A 25,373-nucleotide genomic window follows, 5' to 3' on the forward strand; every position below is an offset into this window, starting at 1 on the left:
AGGAAGACAAACACTGATTTGGGGATTACATCCTAGGGAATTAAGAACAAATTATGTTCTCAATATAATGACATTGAGGTTCCAGAGAGCAGGAATAGAGGTGAATTTGATGTTAAGAGTTTAAACAATTTGCTTGAGATCACATTACAATTCTACGTCAACCCTAAGATTAGGAGCCATGAGCTATTTAATTCTCTATCTTATTCTCAAACTTGTAGACTAGGAGATAAATATCCCTGTAGGGAGGAATATTTAAAAAAAAAAAAATAACGAAGATGATATGATATTCACTCAGTACAGGCCCTAGAGTAAGACTTTGACACATGTAGTATCACCAATGCTTCTCTATGCCTTATGTATCCTCCTTGACCTCCTCTGACTGACAGAAGAACTGACAACTTCTCAAGATCCATCTGATCCAAACTGAGGATTATAGCTTCTGGGGGTTGGGAGAAGGGGAATTAAGTGTGGCTCTACAGCCCTAGATGTGAGAAATGACTTCACCTCCTGAACCTAAGACATTCCAGTGAGCTGTCCCTGTTAGCAGCTGGTGTTATATTCACTGACAGCTTGACAAAAGCAATAACAAAAAAGAGGGTTCTTCTTTCCAGTCATTAGATGAAACATAGAATATAGGCCACCAAATCATAAAATGCTCCAGCCTCCCACATAATGGCAAGGGGAGGCAGAAGGCTGTGACGCATTTCAGTCTAGTCCTTTATTATTACATTTAGCTGTCAACACTTCAGAACAAATACTTCTAAGATTTTCCCCAGCCTTTGACTGCATCATGTTTTGTTATTAAAATGCTCTCCTTCATGAAAAGAACTTGCTAGCATATGATTTCCTCCCTCATTTTCAAAAAGCTTTCCATGAGTTCCATGGACACCAGGAGAGAACTCAATGTCACTTAGCACCCTCAGGATAACCACTTGTCCTGCCTTCTCCATACCTTCCTACTACCTCCAGCACTCATGTAAAACGTACAAATTTTAACACACTTCACAAGAACCAGGGATTCAAAGAGACTAACTTTGAGACAGATGCTTTGCAATGAGATAGACACATCAAATGCAGCCCAAGGGAAGGAAGAGAAAACAGAAAATCCCATCTGAAGCTATCTATACTCCATACAGCCCAGTAGCACCAAGAATACCACACATAAAGCAATGACTATCACAGGGAATAGCACCAGTTTTTGAGTAATCGGCTATGCTTACAGCCAGCTTCAGGAATTAAGAAACCAACATTTTTTATCCTTATCAATCTGGAATTCTACCTTAACATGAAACCTTTCAGAATAACAACAGGTTTTTGACTATATTTGAGCAGTTCTTACCTAACCACAGTGCAGATTTGGCCATTTACTGGGTGCCTATATTACAGTGAAATATAAACTGTATTAATTATTTATTCTGTTTTCTCAGGATTATATTCCCCAACGTTTGAGTACTGTAAATTCAAATGATAGATGTATGAAAGCATTAAAATGTAAATACTAATAAAAGTTGAAGTTAAATCAGCTAGGGTAAAATGGCAACAGAAACCTGCACATTACAGGACTAAGTTGATCAATGACTGTGAATGAGAAGAGGTTTTAGTCAGGCTAAAATACTAAATATCCTTACACACCTTTCAAGACCTGACATTCATTACCACAACAGCTCTTACTACAGCATCTGATTACTGTGGTGTTCTTCTTGGTCATATTTATGCAGAATTAAAGACAGATGTTGCACTAAACTCTCTGCTACTTAAAAGAACAGAACTATACCCGCTGATACCAGCATTCAGTAATGCCCTTAGTTTCTCTATTTTCAAACAACAGGTTTGGATCTGTCCTGTTGTAAATGAGTTGAACAATTTCCCTGTATATCAGCAGAGTTGGCCTGGCTATTGGAAATTAGGCTAGATGGACTCACAATTTGTCTGGTATGTTAATGCTCAGGGTCCTACACAATAGCCACAATTTTTCCCTTCAAATGGGCTTTCTCAGACATTATTAGGCTCAAGTGTATTCATTAAATAAGTCAATGATCAAGTTAATATTATTATTAGCTTTTAACCATGCAAACACAGTCCAAATAAACCTGGGATTTACAATAGTATGATCACATTGACTCTCACCTAGTCATTTATTCTGCCATAAAAAGGCAATAAAAAAAACACTGACTGTGCTTGGAGTATGTCTACCTTCCTAATAAAAAGTTGGCCTCAGTTCTTCGGATTTTTTTTTTCCAACAAATGAGGAACAGCTGATCAACAAAAGTATTGTTCTTTTTACAGCGGAACTTTTTTTTTCCATTCTGTAACAATTGAGAAAAGAACATCCAAAATCTGCCAAAATAAAATATCTTTGGAATCAAGCCACAAAAGATAAAAAAATTTTCACTGAAAATTAATTAATACAAAGCAGCAGTTAGTAGGAGGAATAAACACTTTTTAGACCTAAAAATACCAGTGCAACAGCATACTGAAAGGATATTTTTAGTCCTATTTTTAACAAGCATACTTCACTATGCTTAATAATAGCAAATTAGATCTCCAGGGCAAGATATTGAGAAAACTTGTTTACAGCGTGCACTTCCAGATCTGAAGAACTTACCTTAACAGATTTTTAAGGGGTTATTAAGCTTTTGCTGTTTTTTTAAAGAAATGGCTTTACAATATTTTCCCATTGTATGCATTCATTATTTGTTATAGCAAGCAAGGTTTCTATGTAACCAAAAATCATTACAGCATAGGCAATTTCAATGTTCAACTCTCCATGAAAGCCAGTTATCTTGAATATAAGTGTGAAACAAGCAAACACAAAAAATTGTTTCTCATGTACAGAAAAAAATGCATTTTTAAATTAATTCAGAGTTCAGTTAAAAATCTTTCATCTCTCTTTTGTAATAAATAGCTCCTTGTGACCAAGTAGATGACAAGAATTAAATCTTCTGGGCTTCTTTTAAAAATCTATATCCAATTCTAAGTGCATTAGACCACAGGAGCCTTCTGTCTTAACCAGAAAGAGGAAAAAGCCTCATCTACTGAGCTATGAGAGCTTTTAACTTTCTCTCCTTTGGAATTAGATGAAACTGAATATACTTTTGTTCTGGGTTGAGTGAGTGGTGGAGTTTTTTGGTGGCAGGGGAGGGGGCTATCGGGGCGGTCCCCTGTGAGAAGCTTCTCGAAGCTCCCCCAGCTCCACGTCAGCTCCACTTCTGTTTGGGAAATTGAGCCAATCAGCTGCGCTTCTGCGATAACGTATTTAAGAAGGGACGTGGTGATGGGCAGTCGGACTTGTGAGGAGGAGTTGCTGCAGCTGCATGAACACCAAGGTCAGTGGAGAAATGGAGGAAGAAAGGAGGGGGAAGGTGTGCCGGAGCAGAGACCCCCCTGTATCCTGTGGTGAGACGGCAGGGTGGCCCCCCCCGCCACCCATGAAGATCTACGGTGGAGCAGACATTGATTTATGGCCTGTTGCTCCTGCTCAGATGATCAAGGTTCTGTGCCCGAAGAAGGCCGGGGTCTCATGGGAAAAGGTAGCTCTGCTGCTGTAATTCAGTGCTGGGAGGATTGCAGCATGCGGGGGAGTCCCACGCCGGAGCAGCTCGGGAAGGGCTGCAGCCGTGGGAGGGAATCCAGTCGGAGGAAGTTAGGGACCCATGATGGAGCAGTGTGGGGAACGCTGCGGCCCATGGGAGGAACTCATGTCGGAGAAAGTTTGTGGAGGACTGTCTCCTGTGAGAGGGGGACCACGATGGAGCAGGAAGAACAAGTTCCGGACACTCCCCTCACCGAAGATGAAGAAAGAGGCAGCGCTGACTGCACCCCCCCATTCCCTGCCCCTGCGCCACTGGGGGAGGAGGTAGAGATATCAGGAGCAGAACTGAGCCCGGGTAGAAGGGAGGGGTGGGGGGAAGGTGTTCTCAAGATGTGGCAATGCTTCTCACTGTCCTACTCTGTTATGTGTTGTTAGTGTCTGTAATAAATGTATGGTTTTTTTCTTCCCCTAACGAGTCTGCCTTTTGCTCGTGATCATAAAGGGGGATTTTTCCCCATCCCAGTCCTATCTTGAACCCCAAGCCTGGCTCTCTGTCCCTTCTCATTGCCGGAGGGGAAGGGAGAGAGAGCTGCTGCATTGTGGTTGGCTGCCAATCAGGCCCAAACCACGACAACTTTCAAGGTTCTTAATATATCCCTTTGCAGGAGCTAATAAAAAGCAAAACTGTACATAGTGAAATTCACCCCTCTGCATGGACTACGTATTTGTGTCCTATGATAACCTTCAAAATGGAGTGAAAAACATCTCTGTGCACCTATACAGACACACATGAATTCTTCTACCTGTATCCCAAGCTGCCAGGACAGAAATCAGGCAAGGCATGTCACTTCAATCCAGTGTGATCCAGCTGAGGGACTAAACCCAAGCTCTTGTCAATTTGTTACACCCCCCTGTGTTGGTTACAATACTGGCAGACTTTTGGTGGGGAAGTATGGATGTGAGGAGGCACATACTACCTTTTTACTGCACAGAACCCAGTGTCTTGTGGTTTCTTCACTTCTTCAGCAAGGCTGAAGAGATGAGAAACCACCACGACTTTGTCTACAGAAACACAGAAAGAAGAAAAGGGATAACTCGGGGAGAAATGTACTGTCTCCCCAAATAGTAGTGTCAGCTACACAGGTTGTACAATGGACAATTTGCCATTCTGCCTAAGCTCATACACCCAGCCTCTCAGCACTGCTCATCAGCCAGAAACAGCACTGCACAAACATCACTCTACAGCTTCCAGGACAGAGCTGACACTCCTATCTGCACCTCTTGAGCATCAAAGGGATGATCTTGCTACCATAATCTCATCTGAATTCACTTGGAAGATGTCACATGCTATTCAGGGAAGTGCTGAGTTGTGTTGCTCCCCGAAAGAGCACTTTGTAAAAAAAGCTTCACTCAATCTAAATATATGGCTGCTTAAGTATGTGTCCAAGTACTGGAACATAAATGGATTCATACTGGCAGTAGTTACAAACATTCGTTCAGATAAAACATCCTTGTTTATTTACTACAGAACAATAAGTAGAAGTGGACACATGAATTAATTGAATAATTTTCTGGAAAAAATTTTTTGACCTACTCAACTAAATAGTGTTTATCAATGACTAAAATTATTCCTTAACTTGAAGAACACGTCATAAAATTCATTAATATTCAGAAAGATACATGTATGCTTGAGGCATTCTTTTCTAAGATTTTTTTAGCATATTAGGAATCTTAGAACAAAAAATAATACATAAATGTTCTGTGAAGGACAGTGAAATACTAGGGAACAAGATATTGAATATAGATATTGCCCAAGACCAGCAGGAGTAATGGCCTCCAAAATACTTGCACTAAGTTATTTAACAAGCCTAAATAGATGTTGAGTCTGGGATTTTCCCAATAATTGTATTTTCCTGAGAGCAATGTTTATATTAATTATCCAGTTTAGTGAAGTAAGAAGTGTATGCAATCATAAAATGCATACTAAAATGAAAAATGTTTCTAAAAACTTAAATCAAACCTTATAGTTGTCCATTAACAAGGAAACATGAAATATTCTGGCCTTTTTACTGATGGGAGAACTATGGCACAGAGAAATTAAATAAGCTACATTTCATATGATATGAAAGAAATTCTCACTGGTCAAAGAACTTCTTCCATAGTTTGCTGTAAAGTGTCTTCTACTCCAGTAACAACTCAAATTGAAATGATGATGCTAAAGAAAAGGGCAAATACTTCTATGATTTAAACTTTTTTTTTTTTTTATGATACACATATAATGGAGAATAAATGTGAGCAGACAATAAGAAAAAGAAGGGAAAGTTCAACATACTCTAACATTTTCACCTTTCAGATATCATTAAAAATATTAGCTTTCAGTTGATTAGTTCAGATTTCATCTGGTAATACTAGACAGTGATGTTGGGTTCTAAAATCAGACACCTTCAAAAAATACTGTTTTCCACTTAGGACTGTAAAAACTTCATATTACTCACTCCAACCACAAACTAAAAATCCTTATTAATGTCTTGAGCTGGCCATTCACAAATTGGGACCTTTTAAATCATTAGGCACTTAAAAAATCTTCGTCTTTGTGAAAGTTGCCTGAATGTTTGGTTCATTTGCAGAAAGTCACAGGTACACTTCAGTCAATGAACAAATTCTGTCCTTGGATCCCTTGACCTCAAAAGGGGGATGAAGCAGTGGAGGCACATGTGTACCTAAGGCAAGCTTGAGCTTTCTGGGATGTTAGACAAAATACAATTTTTCATCTACAGATGACAAACCAGTGTATTTTTTAAATTGAGAATAATGCTGCATGCTCGATTCTCCTTGCCCTCTATTCTGTCTGCTGACCAAACTTCACAGAAGTCAGGGGACCCACTCTGTTCATTATGCTACTGTGTGCTTAGAATCAGTGCCTGAATACTGCCTCTAAGTTAGAACATTATTTGAAAAAACAAACAAGAACAGCAGACTTGGGGTGACATGCTACCATTCCTGCTTGCGAACTCTCTCATGAGGCAGCTGCACAACTGCCCATGGCAATCAGTCTCTCTAAAGGAACTGATAACCCTTCTGCTCTTGAAGACAACACAACAGCCCTGACATTGTTTTGTCACCTGCATATAAAAATAGACACAGCATGCTTCCCCCCACCCCCTTCCATTTTGATGCTTTATCACATTCCCATTAACACTAGCCCCTTTACCATCCTTGGTTCATTAACATCTACTCCTCTTCCATTTGTCCTCCAATAACACTTACACTAGAGCTAATAAGGCACAACTATGAATTCAGCACTCTCCTGGTTAAGAAATCATGTGTAGTCCAGTCCTAATTACTGTATGTTTAATATTCATAGCAATTTATTAGGGAGTTTGGAAACTGTAGGAATTTTTGACACACTTTCTATCATAACCCTATGCAACCGGTTCCTTGAATAATATGTTCTTGTCTCTCTGTCTTTGACTGTGTAGTTAAAATTTCTGTTTTGTCTGAAAGGAGCAAAACAGAAAAAAAAAAAATGAACTTTGGTCACAAATTTCTGAACAAACAGTTGCCACAAGTCCTGAAACTGAGAGTTTCAAAGACAATTTATCAGAAGATGGACAGACTGAATTAAATAGCTTAATATCGCAAAATGTAGTTAAACACTATTTAAATCTGACTGATATCCTGTGAATTCTGGATTTTTTTCGTTGCTGAATTTTAGTAACAGATATTAGGAGTGCACTCCCATGAAGAATTACTTTCTTCTCAGCTCTCACCCTCACATTTCACAGCCAGTGGTTGAACCGGTCAATACATTTTGTATTTGAGGGACAATCCAGCTTTTACTATTGTGACTGTGGATATTTTCTGAGAAAGAATTCACTGACCACATGTAAGAGGGTAAGTTAGTAAAAAATAGAGTAGAGCACAACTGGGTGAAGGAAGAGACAGAGATCCATTGACTGTGATATTCCTGCTAGCTAGTTAAATTACTGCATGGTCATATGGGGCTCCTTCATTCAGCAGGATAAAACCTCCATAGAAGCGCCCTGCAGTCTCTCCCCCACCACTACATCTGCAAACTGCAACACCGATGTGAAGCACTGGGTCATTTCTGAAGGGATTTTTAGCTCCAGCAGCTGTCACTATGTCAAGATGTTATGTGGGAATAAGTTCTATGTCCTTTCTGCTGGAGATGTAATGATTTCTTGGAAAAGGGATCTCTCTAAAAAATGGCAAGATACAAAGAGGAAATTGTATACTTAATAAAAGTTTTGGATGTGTCATTTTTGCTTACCAAAGAAAACTGCAAAGAAAAAAACTGGCTGCCTAATGGATTGTTCAAATGCTCATTAGCATCAAGCAGATTTATTTGAACAGATAATTATCCCCATATTGTGGTTTCATCACTGGAATTGTTTATGTTAAACTGTCAAGCAGCAGTTTTCAAATTTTATTCCTCGATGTGTTGAAGTTCCTTTTATGGTTAGCAAAACAAAAAAGGATTTAATCTTTTTTTTTCCCTCAGCTTCATTTTAACCCTATTTAAAGTATTTCATGAGATTTTTAGGTTTACAGGAACACTGAATCATTTTTCTTTCAGATATTATAAAGAACATATAGGTCCTCCCATGAGAAACACAATCCTATTCAAGTTCCGCTGTTCTGCTTTAATTCATTCATTGTATTAGCTGGAAGGCACACGTATGTGAGCACACGGGAGAGAAGGTGTGACTTACAAGTGGCAACTTCTCTACTTCCAGAAAGTGATTTTGAAGCTGACAGTCTCTCAACATTCACTTTGGCTGTTGCCATCAGTATGTTTAGCAAATCATTATATTTGCAGTTACAGGTAATTAGAACCCTATATAAGATAGATAGAAAATTGCTGTGCCTAATCAAAACAAGCCAGCCCATGCCTTTAGGCTACTCTTAATGCAGCTATCTGTTGCTAAAGAAAGCAGTTTGATAATATATGTGTCCTTTTAATTTTCTCTGGCTGTCAGTCACCTTTATACTCTACATACTGCTCATCCACAGTAAAAGCCAGTTTTGTTAGCCACTATAAATACGTATTTTCTTCAATAGCAAATGACTGAATGATGACAGACAATGTTCAACACTTGATCTTTAACTATGTAAGTTCTTAAAAAATTTAATTAAATGTTTCATTTTTAATTACATTATCATTCTTTTACCTCCCACAGCAAACAGTAAAAATTCTTTAAATACATCTCGCAGGAAGATTCACAAGTATTCCTATAGAGAACCACTACAAAAAAAAAAAAAGAACTTTTAATATTGCCTTGCAAGGTAAATAATCCTAAATACATCCAAAATTTCCTAATTTGCCACTTCTCTAACTTCATCTATGTTCAATCCTACAGAATTTGTTAACATGAAGAGCAATGGTAAAACTGTGATTTTGGTCCATAACTCACAGTCAGTAAGGAGTAGAGAACTAGGCCTACTTATAGTGCTTTCAGGCAAGCCAGCATGAGAAATTAATAGCCATCAGGAAAAAATGTGTTCACCAAACTTTGCTCATCAAGCAAGGAAGAAGAAGGACAAGCTCCTGTGTGCTCCCTATCTCTTATCCTCATAAACCCCCTATTAAGTCTTTTCCAGTACAAATCTTCAATCTTGGGTTTAAACTCCCTCCAGTTTTGGACAGCTGTCCTGGTGAATTTAGCATCTGCGTAGCTGTCCAGCATCCAGGCTTTTACATCTACTCTGTTGCTTGCTGTGAAAATAGGTACCATACCTTAAGGCTTACCTTACCTTAAAGGCTTTTTATTTTAGAGCAGTAATCAAATCCTGCTGAGGAAATATGCAAAGCTACACTAGCATTTTGTAAAGCAGTACATGGAGATTGACATTTTATCATTTTGTATCCTGAGTAAGAAATCTTTACAGCTCTGAGATACGGCAGTGGCTCCTGGCCCTAGTACAATTAATATTGGCACCAGCCATCAGGGATATAGCCACTCACAAAGGCTGGCCTGTTGCATGGTGGATATAACTCCACCTCTGCTCAGAAGTCAGCCACAGGAAGTTGCTATCCTAAGGGGAAATAAATTAGGTGGTTTAACACTATGGAGAAGAGTAACTTGCTTTATTAACTGTTGTTTTTGAGACTGCACAGGCAATGCTTGAAAAATGAAGTTAGGACTCCGTCTGTGTTTTGCATTATAATTCAATTTAGCAATACCACACACACACAAAGCTTTATTGCTAATGGATGCACCAAGCAGACCTGACTGCTCTATATCAACAACAAAACAAGGAGCTACACATCAACAGTAGGCTATCATTAGCAGTAATGTTATTCCAAAGCGTGGCATATCTGTCAGGCAAATGTAACTGCATCTGACATCTACCATGGTTCTTTTTGCCTGGTTGAGATAATATGTTTCAAATTGAGGAACATCTGTATCGGGTATGTGATGAATCATTTTCAACTATATTTCCTATTTTCTGCTATACTATGAGATCACACAGTGGAAAGAAGTTACATAACACTGTGATTTTGTTGTTTTTCAGTACTTCTGAAATTTTAGATTTTTTCTGACCTACAGCTCATTTCATGGCTTAAAAAAAAATAAAAAGTTCCCAGAGAGAGGATATTTCCATTGATAGAATAGGATTAAGTTGAAATAAAAACTTATGTTATGGAAACTCTTCTTTTCCCATTGATAAAAGGTTGGCTGAAATGGCTCACCTATCAGAAGATAAGAGTGCTAGAGAGGTACAGCGTGATACTTTCACCAGCGTCCTCTTTAGCTGATACATTATCTCACTGAATATACTAGAATGTAGCTTGTTGCAGGGATGTGGGAGAGTAAGCAAGAAAGCAAGTAAAGTATGAGTTTAGTGGATCCACCAAAAAATGGAAGAATCAACACTATGTCACAAGCAGAAAAGAATACTGCGAGATCTTTGGTCATAGAGGAGTTCGACAATCAAAAATAACACCCTTTGATTGAAATGTAAAATTTCACACATCAAAAAAGGGATTAATATTCATGCAATGGGATCTGACAGCATATCAGCACAGTACATGTAGAAAATTTAATGTAGTACTGGTATGCATGTCTTCTGCATTTAAAATGAAAATTGAGAGCTATGGAGAAGAATAAGGCTCTTTTAAATGTGCTGTACGGTGAGTAGAGTAATATGAACACCTTCATGCATGAGAAAACACAATTTGCTAGCACTCTGAAGAGGATCACTATGTATTTAGCTTGTACACTTGCTGATATAAAAATATTTATTTCTCAGTGAATAGTATTTATTGTATTCCAGTGATTTGCAGTGTGACAGAAGCACACCAGATATTATGTGCAGACACAAGTTGCTCAAATGTTTTGCATGTTGACTTTAAAAGGATGGTTTATACAATGTCTTCTCAGTTCTAAAACAATAAAAGCATTTAGACTACTTTCTCAACTAGTAGAAGGCAAGCAGTTTTGCAGCTTTTGGAATTCACTTCAGTTTCTGGTCATGTTACATTATCTTGAATCATACCAGGTGGTATATTTCTGGCTAAGCAGAAGGGTCTCTTTCAGTAAGCTTCAGATCCAAACATAGATCTCAGCTTCACTTAAATTCACCGGAATCTGAAGTCAGGAATTTCATTTGGGATCCTAGGCCATTGCTCCAGTTAAGAAGTGTTTCTGTTGCTGATTAGTAAAAAGCAGACTATTGTTGGTACTATATTCAGTTTCCAAAAATGAATACATTGCAGCTGACCATAAGTAGTTCTCCAAAAGCAAACTGCCATATCAGCAGGTCATCAAAAGTAGCAAGACCATTTACAATAGCACCATCTGGTGTCTCTCAGTGATTTTATAGTTATGGTAAATGTAGCAGATTAAAGAAGTTAGCGCACAGAAATTAACACAGTATGAAACAGTTATGTCCTGCCATTTCTGCTACTCTGACCCAACTCTTCACACTGAACAAATGATGTCATTTGCTTCTTTCCCTGTGATCTCACAGTAGTCTACATCTGATTAATTTAGGGTTTGTTTTCTTTTCAAAAGGAGGCTGATTTATATCTTTTTGTCTGCAATCAAACTTGGGTTGCATGAGAAAAATCAGGAAACTGCCTGTGCAAGTCAATCTTAATATGTTAAGCAGGTTTTTGATCAGCCTATACCAGACACATCTGGAAAAGTTGCCTGTCACCCACTCTCATGCTTGGCTCTTTCCCAGTGGTACACCTGAAGTCCTTGCACTCTCAGAATATAAAGAAGTATTTTCCTCAAAAGATGCACATCTGAAATGCAGCCGATCTTAGTGAACTGGACATTAGACAATGCTAAGGAAAGAATTCTTCAGTTCCTAGGCCCACCAGTGACCTTGGAAATGTGGGTTCAGTACTTTATTCATCTCTACTTGCTATAGTATTCAGCTTTACTAAGTGTGTGTAGTATCCCATCTAATGGGGACCAGCCTTTATAAATATGGACAACAACTTTACTTTCTAAATGAGTGTCTCCTGTGACTGAACTCTTAGGGAACAATATTCTTGAAATTAATCTTGAATGCTCTAATTAGAATGGTAGCTGTTACAGAATTCTCTAATGGCTACTTTGAAGAAACAATTACTGTCTTTATTATGATAACACTCCAGATGAGATACTATAGTTGACAAAAGATTATTAAACAAGTTATTATTCGGTCACTGACTCAGCCAATAGCTTGTACATGTAGTGATGAAGGCTAACATGCCATTAGTTAAAACTGTTGTAATACAGTGTCCAAATTTTTAATACTTTTTGGATAGTATATTGCAATAGATATTGCAATAGATTTGAGGGGTTTTAGCAAATCAATAGTAGTTCCACTATAATTAGATATACCTAAGATTTTATAAGGTGTGGTTAACATACAGAATCATAAACTATTTATTTCACTTGTCTTGGAAATTAGCATAGAAGGTCAGAACCTAAGACAAGGGACATTATTTACCAGGGCAAAAGATAGAGTTAATCCAATTCGTATCTCTTTATAGCTATACTCATAAGTCAATCAGAAATGTGACTTTAGGATAAGCAATGACAAATCTATGATAAAATCTGAAAAAAAAAAATCAGAAATCAGGAAAAAATAAATCCTGTCTTCTCAGATGGAAGATATTTCAGTACTCAGGAATATAGGAAGGAACAAATTGAGCTGTGGAAGGAAACGTGACAGAAAGAAGCATTAAAAAATTGCTCTAGCAAGCAAGGAGGTAAGACTGTAAACAGTGTGTAGCTTCACTTTCTAGGAGGAGTGAGTTACAGGGAAATGATACTACTCTGGGGGAATATATATTTTGATCTAATTTGTTTGTCACTTGATAAATTTAAACATTGAGGACAAGATATTCTTGTACACAATTTTCTCCCAGTTTGCTGTACTGTGTTCTAATGGTCACCCTGTCACAAGTCTCAGTAGATCTGTTATGTTATATTAGGTTAAGACTGTAATTAGACTATTATTGTGCAGCAACCAGTGTTTGATTCATAGCTTAATTATGCATCAGTTATCAGAAAGCTCAGATGGTCTGGATTTTCTGAGTGTTCTTGTAAAATACGAAACACAAGTGAACACCAGAGTCCTCTATACATCCTGGACTAAGCAGCCACACAAAAAATCTTCCCCCCCATAAAAGACAGTGAGAAACTTGTCTTCCTCACACCATCTCCTGAAGTCGAACTTATAAGTCCTAGTTGCCTTGCTCCTGATTTGCATCATTCCCTACAAGAACATCCCTGAGCCTAGAGGGGGCCAGACTGGAACAGTCATTGCAAGGCCTTCAAGTTCTTGCGAGTACTGTGCTACAATAAGTAGTCTTCTGGATAAGACATAGAACAAAACCATTATCATTTATGGTCAACAAATTCTTCATAGCATTTTGTTAAGGAAGATATGTAAACCTTACTGCTCTGTTGAATTCCCTTACTTTCCCTGTCTAACTCCTACTGCAGGTTCACAAAAAAAGAGATAATCTTTTATCCCTGTCCTTCATTAGTGTTGCTTGTCCACTGAAAACAATGTTATTTGGTCTAAATAATTTTTATTTGTACAACCCAAGAGTTGTATCTACTTGTAAAATATCTTAGCAAGAAAGCCATTGTGGGAATGTAAGGATATTATCATAAGACTACCTATAATCAGTTTGCTCAATTCTTCTCTCTAGGGACAGCCATTTGAGTAAGTGAGTAGTCATTGAAATTTTTAATTAGTTTTGTGTGTTATAACATCACTAGATTTTCCTCTGCTATGGATAACACAAAGATACTTTCTAAAAAAGCAGTGCACCAAGTCTTCTAATCAGATTCTTTTACTCTAGTGACTCTGCAGTCCATTTCCAAATCGAATTGAGGCATGGACTATGAAGCTAAAATAGAATAGGCTATTAAGAATGTTATGTCTATGGAAGTTTATAATAACAATGCTAAAAAAAATTCCATGATAGAGAAGAAATCACTTAGAAAAAAGATGCATTAAGTCAGAGTCACTGCCACTCATGAAAAGCTGACAGTAAGAACAAGTGATCTGTAGAAGGAAGGTCTTGTATCCAGGCAAACATGCTTCTATAATGGCATAATTCAGTAGATTCAATGACAGCTTAAAAAAAATAATGTAATAATGACTAAATCATAGATGTTTGTTTTATCTGATTACAGATCATCTGTATAATTACAATAGTAATACTTGGGATTCTCTAAATAGGTTACTTACAAGCAAAGCCTAAAAGCATAGAAGCAATAGCATAACAAGTCTAAAAAGTAATTTTCTGCATTTTGGTGTCCTTCAATGCTCATTTGTTTCACTTGAGACGTGTGCTGTATTGGCAAGTCTCCATCCAAGTGCTAGTTTGTACCAACAGACTGTACTGGATTCTCAAAAAGAGGAACACAGAGAGAGCAGCTGCAAATTTCATCTGACATTGTCACGGCATTGTTGCATTTTGACACCATAAGATTGTAGTTTAGTATGTGCTGCTGTCTGTGCTAAACTGGAAATAACTGTTGTTCCCCTGTAAGGTATGAAAGTAGCACAAAGTGAGGGGTTTTTACCACACAAAGGTCTTCAAAGTGCCCCAGGAGTTCTCTGTATTCTGATACAATAAAAAATTCTCCAGAGAGATTTCCTTCCCTTCAGATTTGCCTCTTTTTAGTTGAAGGTAGTTGTGAAATTAAGTTAACATTTCAGCTTTGCTGAAATGGCCCCCTGAATATCCTCATCCTTGCTATACTGACCAATCCTTTCATGGTCATCATCTAGCATTTGGGTAGAAGCTCACAATAATCTTTTATCTTCACCTATGTCTTAGTTACTTTAAAAGTTGTGGTAAATTAAAGACAGAAATCCCCATGAAAATTGTTAAGTATCTTGAACAAATTAAGTGCATGTGCCTAACAATACATAGCCATACATCAATGTTGGGCTATCACCAGCTACAGAACTGGTTCTCATTCATAGAAGATCTGCTTAGAAATTCATAGCACATTTGGTCCATTACTGTTAGAAAGCCTCGTGGTTATTGAATGCTGTCCCTTCTCAAGGTTATGTCCTTACAGTGGTGTCAGGCCCAGGGTACTTACTTTCCTAAGCAGAGATTTGGCAGTATGCCCTTTCGTAGCTGGGTAACAGTTCCTGGGTAACCCTCAGGATTACTTCAATATGTTCAACTGGGGTTTAGTTACTGAAGGAGCTTTGCTAGAGAGGCCAATTAGAAGGATCCAAACCACATTTAATAGCAAGATATTATTTGTTCATTAATTCAAAGAAACAAAGATTGCAGGCCCAGGTGTTAACACAAAAAATAATGGGCTTATTTTATATGAATGTTCCCAGTCTAAACTTCCACACTCTGTAATTTACATAAATCCAGATTAGTCTCCCTCTCAGGAAGAACAGCCTACATTGCTTGCAGCGCATTCTTTCTGTCTGTGAGTCTTCCCAGACTGTCAGCACTATAACTGACACATTCTGGGAAACCTCTCTTGGCTCACGCAAAGCTCCCTCCCTTTTCTAGTTCTTTGAGGTTTTAGGCTTCTTTGATCCCCCACTTAGCCCTGGGAAGAGTACCCTTACTAGCCAGGATGGAGCCAGCTCATTAGCTTTTCTCCAAGTGATGACGCAGCCATTATTATCTTAACTACTTTGTGAAGCCATGTATCTGAAGCTATTCTTATCTGTGTCATTGTTTTACATTTCCTCTTTGGTCCTTTAACAATCCCTTTAGTCTGCTTTGATTTAACTCTCTCCATGCAGGCAGGAAGAAATATTGAATTGAATAGGGAACCGTTTATAACATGAACGAACCAGTTTAACACATAAAATGTATTTCTGATGAGAAAAACATATTTCCTTTTTTCAACACGTGTTTCATCTTCCCTCTGTAAAGATGAAATCAGATAGGTAAGTGGGAGTGATTAATAGTTTCCATTAAATTGGATTAGGTCTGAGATTAGACAGATGCATGCATATGAGTTGAAAGACCAGAGTAAGACACTTTTGTTTTCTTTTCTCTGCATACATATATGTATGGTCAAATTCTGTGGTACCACTAAAATTATTGCAATAGTCTCATAAATCCATAATCATATATAAGTCATCAGTTAGTAAATTTCCTCCAAAAATCCCAACATTTCTGTTAAATCAAGATCAGGAATTCTAGTGAGTCCTTTTCTTGGGTTCAGTTGTGAAGATTGTATGCAGTCCTTTCTCACACAACCTCATCATACTGAAAAACGCAAGCAGGTCAGCAAAAGCCACAAGGAGCACCTATTTGACTCAGAAAGAACAAGGATAAAGTCTGAGTTTTAAAAGATCTGAGCATCACCTGCCTTCCCTCCACTCCACTTAAAATCAGCTATAAAATTTCCAGCAAGTCATGGAAGAAAATTTAAGACAATATTAAGGCATTCTGAAAACACCGTCCAAAATCTCTAGGTAACTACAACAATTTGCAATGTTATCTTTAGGTGTGAAGAAGGAATTAGTGTATCTAACAAGATCTGCACCGTTGTTCTTCTAGATAATTCAATTACAAGAATCATGAGTTATTTTCACAGATTCATTCTAATTAAAATTAAATATGAGCCAGATGGTTTGTAAACATTTTGAAAGTGTAGGTTATTGACTTTTAAAAGTGCAAAAGTCATAGGTAGGCAGTGCTCTTTACCTAATGCAGTTTGGTACAGGATACTGTGAAAGTTTTCTAATGAGGTGTTCTTTGTGGCAGAAGTTTAAGTGAACAGTGCCTTATGATGAAGTCTAATTTAGACAACTAGCAGTGCAGTTTATATGCTATGTTCCAAAATGTGACAAGTTGGTCTTGGGTACAGTGCATTACCAACACATCATTCAAGAAAGAGTAAGTATGTAGAAAGTGCATAGAAGAGACTGAAAAGATATTTTATTGATATTTGGTGAGATAAGACAGCTAAAGTTCAATAAAATAAGTAGTTCAATAAAATAGGCACTGACAATAATATTCTTTCTGGACACTGGTCTTGGGCAAGATATTTCAACTGTGAGAATGACACTTTGTTCGTAAACAATTTATGCATGCAGGTATGGAAAAGGAAAAATATATGTCACTTCTAATGATGCAATCTCAACTTGAATGCAAAATCACCAGAGAAACTTTCCTGTCTTTGCTTTTAATGTTACATATCAGCTTTGCTGTTAGAATGTATATTAATCCACTTAAAGGTGAGGAACCAAGAGAAACAATTGAGAGGAGGTGAAGGAAAGTGGCTCCAAACAAGGCATACCTAAGCAAACCACTGGGGCTTATGAGAGTGTACAAGAACTTGCTCTGATTTCTAACTCAGTACATTGCTGAGACTATTTAATTTTTTCAGACACATTCAGGAAAAATTCCTGGAGTTAACAAGAACTAAGGGATCCTAACTGGATTCAATTATTTCATCCTCCCTGTCTTTTCCACTGAGGAACAGTTGTAGAGAAGCTGTTTCAGCAGCTCAGACCAACAGGAAAGCAATGAAATGTCTGAAGAACCCAGGCCAATGCACTATACTAAATTTCAACAGAATAATTACAAACATAGACTGCTGACAGAAAATAATTTTTTCCTCACATCTTTTTTCCTGTTAGTAAAATGAGGACTTTCATTTTCAAATGGTCACAGTGGCCTCTCGTTTGGAATAGCAGTCAGTACTGTGCAAACGTCCCAACAACACCCCAACTCCATGGCAGTATGAGACCTAGGCAAACACTACCTCTAGCTCCTACTGTTTTGGAAAGGAAACTTAAACATGTGGGCCAGAAATGAGCCCTGGGTTCCTTCAGCAGATCTCCTTATTTGGGGAATTTGACATCTGGTGCTGTGGAGCTTCTTGCAAAGGAGACTTAACCCACAGTCCAGAAAAGAACTGATGACCACTAATGGCAAGTCCCAACATGAAATAACCACAAGTGTTGAGTCTAGTCATATATTTCATAGGGATATTTGATATCTTGGTATTGCAGCTTAAGATCTAGAAATGAGATTTTTTTTGGTATTTTCACTCCAGAAAAGATAAAACCAGACCATATAAAACCAGAAAGGGAATAGAGGTTTAGCTAGTTCTATAAAAATTGTAAATGCAAAATAAAATCCTCAGTTCAATAACCAAAAAAGCCACAGTAATCTGCAAAAGGCAACCCTAACAACCATAAGATCAGAATAACAGAAATACTTAAATCTCTTTAACTAAAATACATATTGAGTCAATCTCATGAGAAAATATGAAAATTTGCAATGAGTAGAGATGACTGAATACCTTTTCCATTTATAATTCATTGTCTGAGTAATGACATTAGTCTCAATGAAGGAGAGATTTAGCCCTTTTGTGCTTTTCCCCACACCTCAAGTGAATTTCACTTGTGGGAGAATGAATGATTGACTCTGAATATTTGCACTCATAAAAGACAAGTGATTTCTTAGCCAAGAGAATTAATACAGAAAGACAGAACAGCAATAAAAAAATGGAGAAATTACAATTTGTATTTAAACCTGTATAGATAGCTATTCCCCACTGTATTATGCATTGAGCTGTATGTGAAATACCTACAGGAGTATTGTTTCAAAGGTGAAGTAGAATCCAGTGTATGTGACAGACCTGTTATGGACTCCTGGTTCTCACTTTTCCTATTTCTCATTCCAGTGATTACTGCAGGATTGAAAACCATGCTTAGCTATTGCTTGTTGTTACGGAGCTGATATACTGCTGTGATGCAATAGCTAAAAGGTATACATAATATAATGGAATACCTCTATCATCACCAGACAGAAAGTTGAGTCTTCTACTGTCTCCAAATCAAAGAGTTCTGTTTCTACCTCATAGTTTTAACCATAGACATCCATGGCTTCATTTCTGCAGAAAAATAAACAGAGATAGAATTACATCACTGATTTTGAAAGGGATTTCCCATGTAGAAGATAACAGTTTTTAGTAATCTGTGTAATGAATTTTTGGATTGCATGCATTGATGGTAAGAATAAACAAATATTTTCTCTATTAGAATCAAATACAAACATTATTTTACTTTAAATCAAAGTAACTTTGCCAGTAGCTTCAACAAATTCAGTATCAGTCTACTTTCTGGGAAATTTTATATATACTTTTATGCCTCTGTTGCACATTGAGGCCGATTGACTTTTTATGGCTGCCACTGTGGAAAAGAAATTATTCACTAATTATTATATGGGTGGGTGTGACTATGTTGCACCATAATATTAAAACATTACAAGTAAAGTGTGGAACATAGCATGAATTCATTAAACATGCTCCTTTTTTGATGAATGTGTCCTGCCATGTACATCCGACTCGGACAGAGGGCTGAGTGAATGGCAAATTACTGTCATCATCATGGTGGCTAGTCATGAAGAAAATGGCTTTTTGATTTCACTAATTTACTCTTCACTCTGTCCCCAAATGACAGTTTTAGTTTATCACACCATCTTAATTCTGACATGTTTTCTTCCCTCTATGGATTAAGGACGTTAGTTATGCAACACGTCTGATACTTCTCCAGTGGTTGAGTTCAAGATTCAAGATGATCTCTGGGGTTAGGTGAAGAATACAGAGTATCAACTTTGCACAGGGAATAACTCCAGCAGAATGTCTCTCTTCTAGAGATAGCTTCAGAAAAAAAAGTAATGCATTATAGTGTCTAAGGAAAGAGAAATTACCAGAACTTAAATCAGAGAGCTACCTCAACTGTATAGAACACTCAATTGTATAGAACCTGGACCTCATGCCTCTCCAAAAGAAGGTAACTACTTGGCAAGCTTCTTTCTTCTCCAAAATAGATTTTTTTAGTCACACCGGTGTTCCCTCTATACCCAACTGACATCTCTTCTCAGCAGGGCTTCCATCTTATGTAGTATCTTTGTTCTGAGATGGTATCAGAAATCTATGAGGGATTAGTAAATCACAGGGCCAAACTTTCTTATAGTATGTAGATAAAATGTCTCATTGATTTCACTAGGCACCAGTATAATTTCTGCGGTATTCTCCACCTGTTTTGGGGCAAGCTCACATTTTGTTTACAGGACTAATTTCTACTTCCAGGTAACATCTATATATAACTTTACATTAAAGGTATATAAATTCAGTCTTGGGTCCAGTCAGCTGATATAAACCAACATTTTTTCACAGATTTCTGTGGTCTGTAACTGGTAAGGGAGAGGGCTAGAATAGCTTACATGTGACACTCAGTTATTTCACTTGATACACTATAAGAATATACCCAACTATTGTCATGGTGGTAGTTATATAAGGCCCTACAGAAAAGAAAATAGAACATGAACCATACAACCATTTCTAAAGTGCAAACATTTAAACAGCAGCTTCTGTTTTAGTTTGTAGTGTTTTCTCGCCTCCTCGCTTCGGTTATGATTCTCACACAGTGAGTTAGCTCCCTCCAACTGGAAACCATATCACATCATACTTAATGCATGATCTGTATCAGATGTTAGCTCCACTTCCAGCAAATATATACTTGTTTTATTTATGGATAATACTGCTGCAGTAATAGAAGAATGTACAGTCCCTAGGAAACACACTTTTTCATAATTGTGAATAGAATTTTAAACACAAGGACAGAAATACACAGTATCCAAACCCCTAGTTTTAAATGACTAAAAGACTTCAGTGAAATGCCTGTGGGAATTAAGTAATATTTGCAACTTACTTAAAACTAGCTTCTCCAGTGTTTTCTCCAATATGTTAATGGATCAGACAATTTAATTTACATACAAAAGTACAAAATGGAAAGCAGTTTCCTTTGAACACATGTAGTACTTTTTCAGGATATATTAGGGTATAATGCAAGTGCTTCAAATGAAGATATATGAGGAACATACTAGTAAGAGCTCATTAAATTCTTTTACTAAATACCAAACAATCGTGTTTAACTTGAAGGTTTTCATGTTCAAAGAGATGCTACTTTCATCTTCTAAGTCTCTAAAGAAGGTTGTGGGAGAAAAAGCTCAAGTAATATACCTTTCTTTCTCTTTTACTTGAAGGACAGTAAAAATTCTTCCAGACAGAGCTTCTTTTCCTTCTTTCTTTCTTCTACAGAAAGAATAGGCATATTTCATCACATTTTCTTCTTAAACCCTTTCACACCTACCAGGAGATGTCTGTAGTCCAACAACATGTGGTCTACTAACTGAAAAATGCTCAGTATATCTAACTAATTTCCATAACAAAGAAACAAGATAAATACTGCTTTGGGAACTGTTGATATTCAATCATTTCAAATGTAGAATTGTATTTCCAGGGTTCTGAACATGAACTCATTTTGTAGAAAAGACACAGCTACTTACATCCATTACCTATGTAGGAAATTTGTTGACAGTTTTACACAAGGAAAGAAACAGAATTTTTGAGAGACTACATGATGTACCTCCCAGGCTGTTATGTATCAGTGGACAACACTGACTGGCCATGACAGTGCAACAAAAAGTGATACCGATCACTTCTAATAACTGAATTCTGATGTAAGGATGGATAGTTTTAGGCTGAGGATTTCAGCACCACAGGAGGTACACTTATTGTTATTGAATTAATAAGAGCAGGAAGTCTCACTGCCCTGGACAGATCTGGTTATCTCAGTGTTCTTACCAGAGGATGCAAATAAAATAGCCATGTCAGGAATATTTTCTATTACTCTCTACAGTTGCTATCACAGAAATTTTTATATCTTGCTTATGATAAAACTCAGTCCCCATGGTCCATTCACCGAGATCACTGCATTATGCCCGTAACAGTAGTACAAGATGTTGCTGCTGGATTTAACTGAGAGTCCCCACTAACTGACAGACAGGTGAACACTTTGAACGTAGTTTATTCGCCTCTTCACCAGCCTTTTTTGACTAGAATAACATTAAGTCCAGTAAATAAAAAACCCTTGATATTCAGTGATTCTCTAAAGAGTAATATTGACATGACACCTCATATACTGTTTGTTTAAAAAAGTAGTAATAGAAAAAACTATAGGAATTTTTCAACTTGACCTGTTGTTTATAATTCCGTTAAAAGAAACTTTGAAACAATATGAGTCCATATTTTTTGTTTGATCTATTAATATATTAATATTTGCAAGTAGAATACTCAAGACAAACTAATTGAGAAAAACTTTAAATCTCATATATCAGTGTCTGAAGATTTTAGGAGCTAGCCCTAGAAAATGGTATTTGTCTATTAATAAATATCAAGGACATTTTTTCACAGCTCTGTTAAATGCTAAATGTTCCCATTAGCTGAAAGTGTATTATTTTGCAGTTAGAAGGGTGTTAACCTTTGAGATGTATGGGAACAACAATAAATCCATCCTCTTCTAACATGGTTTATCAGGTAATGATGGTACTTTAATAAATAACAATGAGCTCTTTATTCAACAGTACATAAAACATAACTAGAATTTTGTTTAATGACTCATAACGGTAATTCCTTATTTTGCTCTCTTTTTTTTTTTTTTTTTTTTTTGCAATTCCCTGACCTATTGTCCCTGGTAACCATAAGATATTTATGTGTAATCCTTAAAAAGTGACATTTATCATCATGTCTTTGAAGTACAAAGGATCACAAGCCTCTTTCGATATATTTTTCAAGTCAGTGCACAATTTTTAAATGTTTCTTTTCTTGTTCACATGCCGCCAATGTCATTGTACTCTGCACACAATAATTTACATGGCTCACCATCTGTGGACAGCTGTAGGATAGGATTGGAAGTCAAGGGAGATCTTTGAGCCTGTACTTTCAGTGATTTGTCTGAGCTGTGAGCTTGTGAGCTCTCAGTATGCTATGAACTAAATAACACTGTGCTCAGAATAACCGATGACAGTGATAGCTCAGACATTATCTATGTCTCTGGCAATTACTGCCTTTTTTAAAAAGTAATTTCTATATTACAAAATTAGATGTCTTTTCTAGAGTGACTAGAAGCTTCAGGTGATACCAATACTGCAATATCTGCAAAGCATTTCTTAGTGTAAAACCACTTGCAGAAAAGCTTCCAGAGAAAATATGAAGATAATACAGAGGTCAGCAACATTTTCTGTCTATGTAGAATTATCTAGGACTATCAGTTTTCCAGAAAATTAATCCAAAGTCCATGAAGTACAATGAAAAAAAAAAATTTCTGACTGTGATGTACTTTGGGCAAATACTGCTGACCTATAAAGAGTGTCAACATCAGAAAAAACACGTTTAGGAACTGACAATAAAGTTACCAGTCTTAAAAAGCAAGAGTCGAAGGAAGAGTGTATTTGCTTGTTCCATCTGGAAGAAATCCTTCCAATTCTAGAAGAGCTGACACGTTGATAAAAGCACAGAGGAATACTTCTGCCAAACATGCTGCTATACCAATATGAAGTGGAAAACTCAACTTGTCAGCTTCCCATACCCAGTATTGAAACTTGGAAAGAAAGGGAATAACAATGGACCTAGGCAAGCAAAGGGGTGTTTCTGTGTATTTGTTCTCCACAAATCAATGACAACTTTAGCTTTTGGAAAATAGGAAAGGATGGCCACACTTTTTTTACCAGTTCCACTTCCTCTGGAGATGGGGAGAGGCATCCAATCCAAGTCTACTGCTGCTCTTGCTAGTGGAAGATACAAGGGAAGAAAATTAGTAAAATGGGCATCTACAGTGACGTTTTGGAAATCACTGTTCTGTTCTTATGTTATCTGATTGCTGAATTCTTCTGGCCTCTCTGCAGCTGTAGTTCTGTATAAAAGCAGCTAAGCTGCAGTGTTATAAGCAAAGGTTTAACAAATAATAGCGTAGAATCTATTTATTTCCATCTGCAAATTTATACATCTTGCTATTCAAATTTGCGTAATGAAACGTATATTAGAATCCAGATGCACATCAACTTAGATATGCATACACTCTACTGAAGGGATGAATTTTGATGCCTCAGTTCCAGACATGATCTACTGTTTCTGAAAGTCAATGAAAAGTCTCCCAACCACTAAGTGAACTCTGTTCCAACCTTTTAGGTTTCTTCAGTCCTTATCAAACAAAATCCCAGAATTCATTATTTGCAGACTTTTCTTCAGCAACCACTACTTTTCTGTTATCTAGTAGTGAAGAAGACAGCATACAAGAAGCCATTTCCAGTCCAAAATTAGTAAATAATCATAATAATCTCACATTTCCCGAGAACAATATTACATATTTTCAGGCCTCCATTCATCTTAGATCCAAGGAGGCAAGCCAGGCTTTTGGCTGCATCCTTGCTCTTAGAAACAGCATCAGGTTTCTCACCAGTTTTATCTGACATAGTATGTGATCTTGTAGAAGGTTCTTCACTTCCCTGTTTCTCCTCTACTTTTCACATTTTTTTAATTAGGCTGTAAACTCAACTTGTCAACTGCCAGCTAAATTGGGACCTCAATCTTGATCAGGACCATTAATCATCGTACAAGAAAATAGGAGATCTTGCTAAAATTTAGTAACATTCCTACCATATCTTCTCACACAACATAGATCCTAAGCTATTAGTAATCTCATTTCCTTAGATCCCAAAGCAGTATCCTTAAGAGTGGAAATGTATCAGTAAAAAGATTTTAAATAATTTGTTAATGCAATGATGATTTCTTTTTTGCCCTTTTCCCCACTATCCAAAGACTGTAATGATTCACTTCATTTTTAAAGAGGTCTGACACTTACTGTGTCAAAAAGATGTTCAATATTACAATGGAAGCTTCATTTTTAATTTGTCCTACAGTGGCAGAATAACAGCACCGGTATTTTCAGATTTTTTGACATACTCCCTGTGCAAGAACTCTTTGGATATTCTGTAATGTTTTTGTTCTTGTTGCTTTTAGTTATAGTTTTTTTTCTTAAGGCACATTTACAAACTTGATCAGGATGCAAGATCATGTCAGTATTTACTAATGTCATACATTTTTTTTTCTGTTGCCAGATGCATATGGAAATTTTTTGTGTTTATTTAATACAAACTCATAAAGATGACAGTATGATGACACTAAAGGCATTAGAGTTAAGCCTGTGGATGCAATTACATGAAGTGTATCAGACAGTGGGGTGCTGAGTGCATCAAAATAATACATCGTGCTTAGGAGATAAACTGCAAATTTAGACACTAAGACAAACAAGAAATCTGGAATATCATATTTTATCTATAGCTAGAAAGGAAGATCTGGAAAAGAAATCTGAAAGAAAAATTTATGTTTGTCAACAACAACAAAAAAAGGAAATTGCAAGGAAGAAAAAGAGTGAATCACTCTTAATAATAATTAATTATTATTATTATGAGATTAATAATGCTCATTCACTGAGGAGCAACTGGCTATCA

The sequence above is a fragment of the Tyto alba genome, unplaced genomic scaffold (assembly GCF_018691265.1).
Source record: "Tyto alba isolate M040663 unplaced genomic scaffold, T.alba_DEE_v4.0 Super-Scaffold_44, whole genome shotgun sequence".
Taxonomy (NCBI): Eukaryota; Metazoa; Chordata; class Aves; order Strigiformes; family Tytonidae; genus Tyto; species Tyto alba.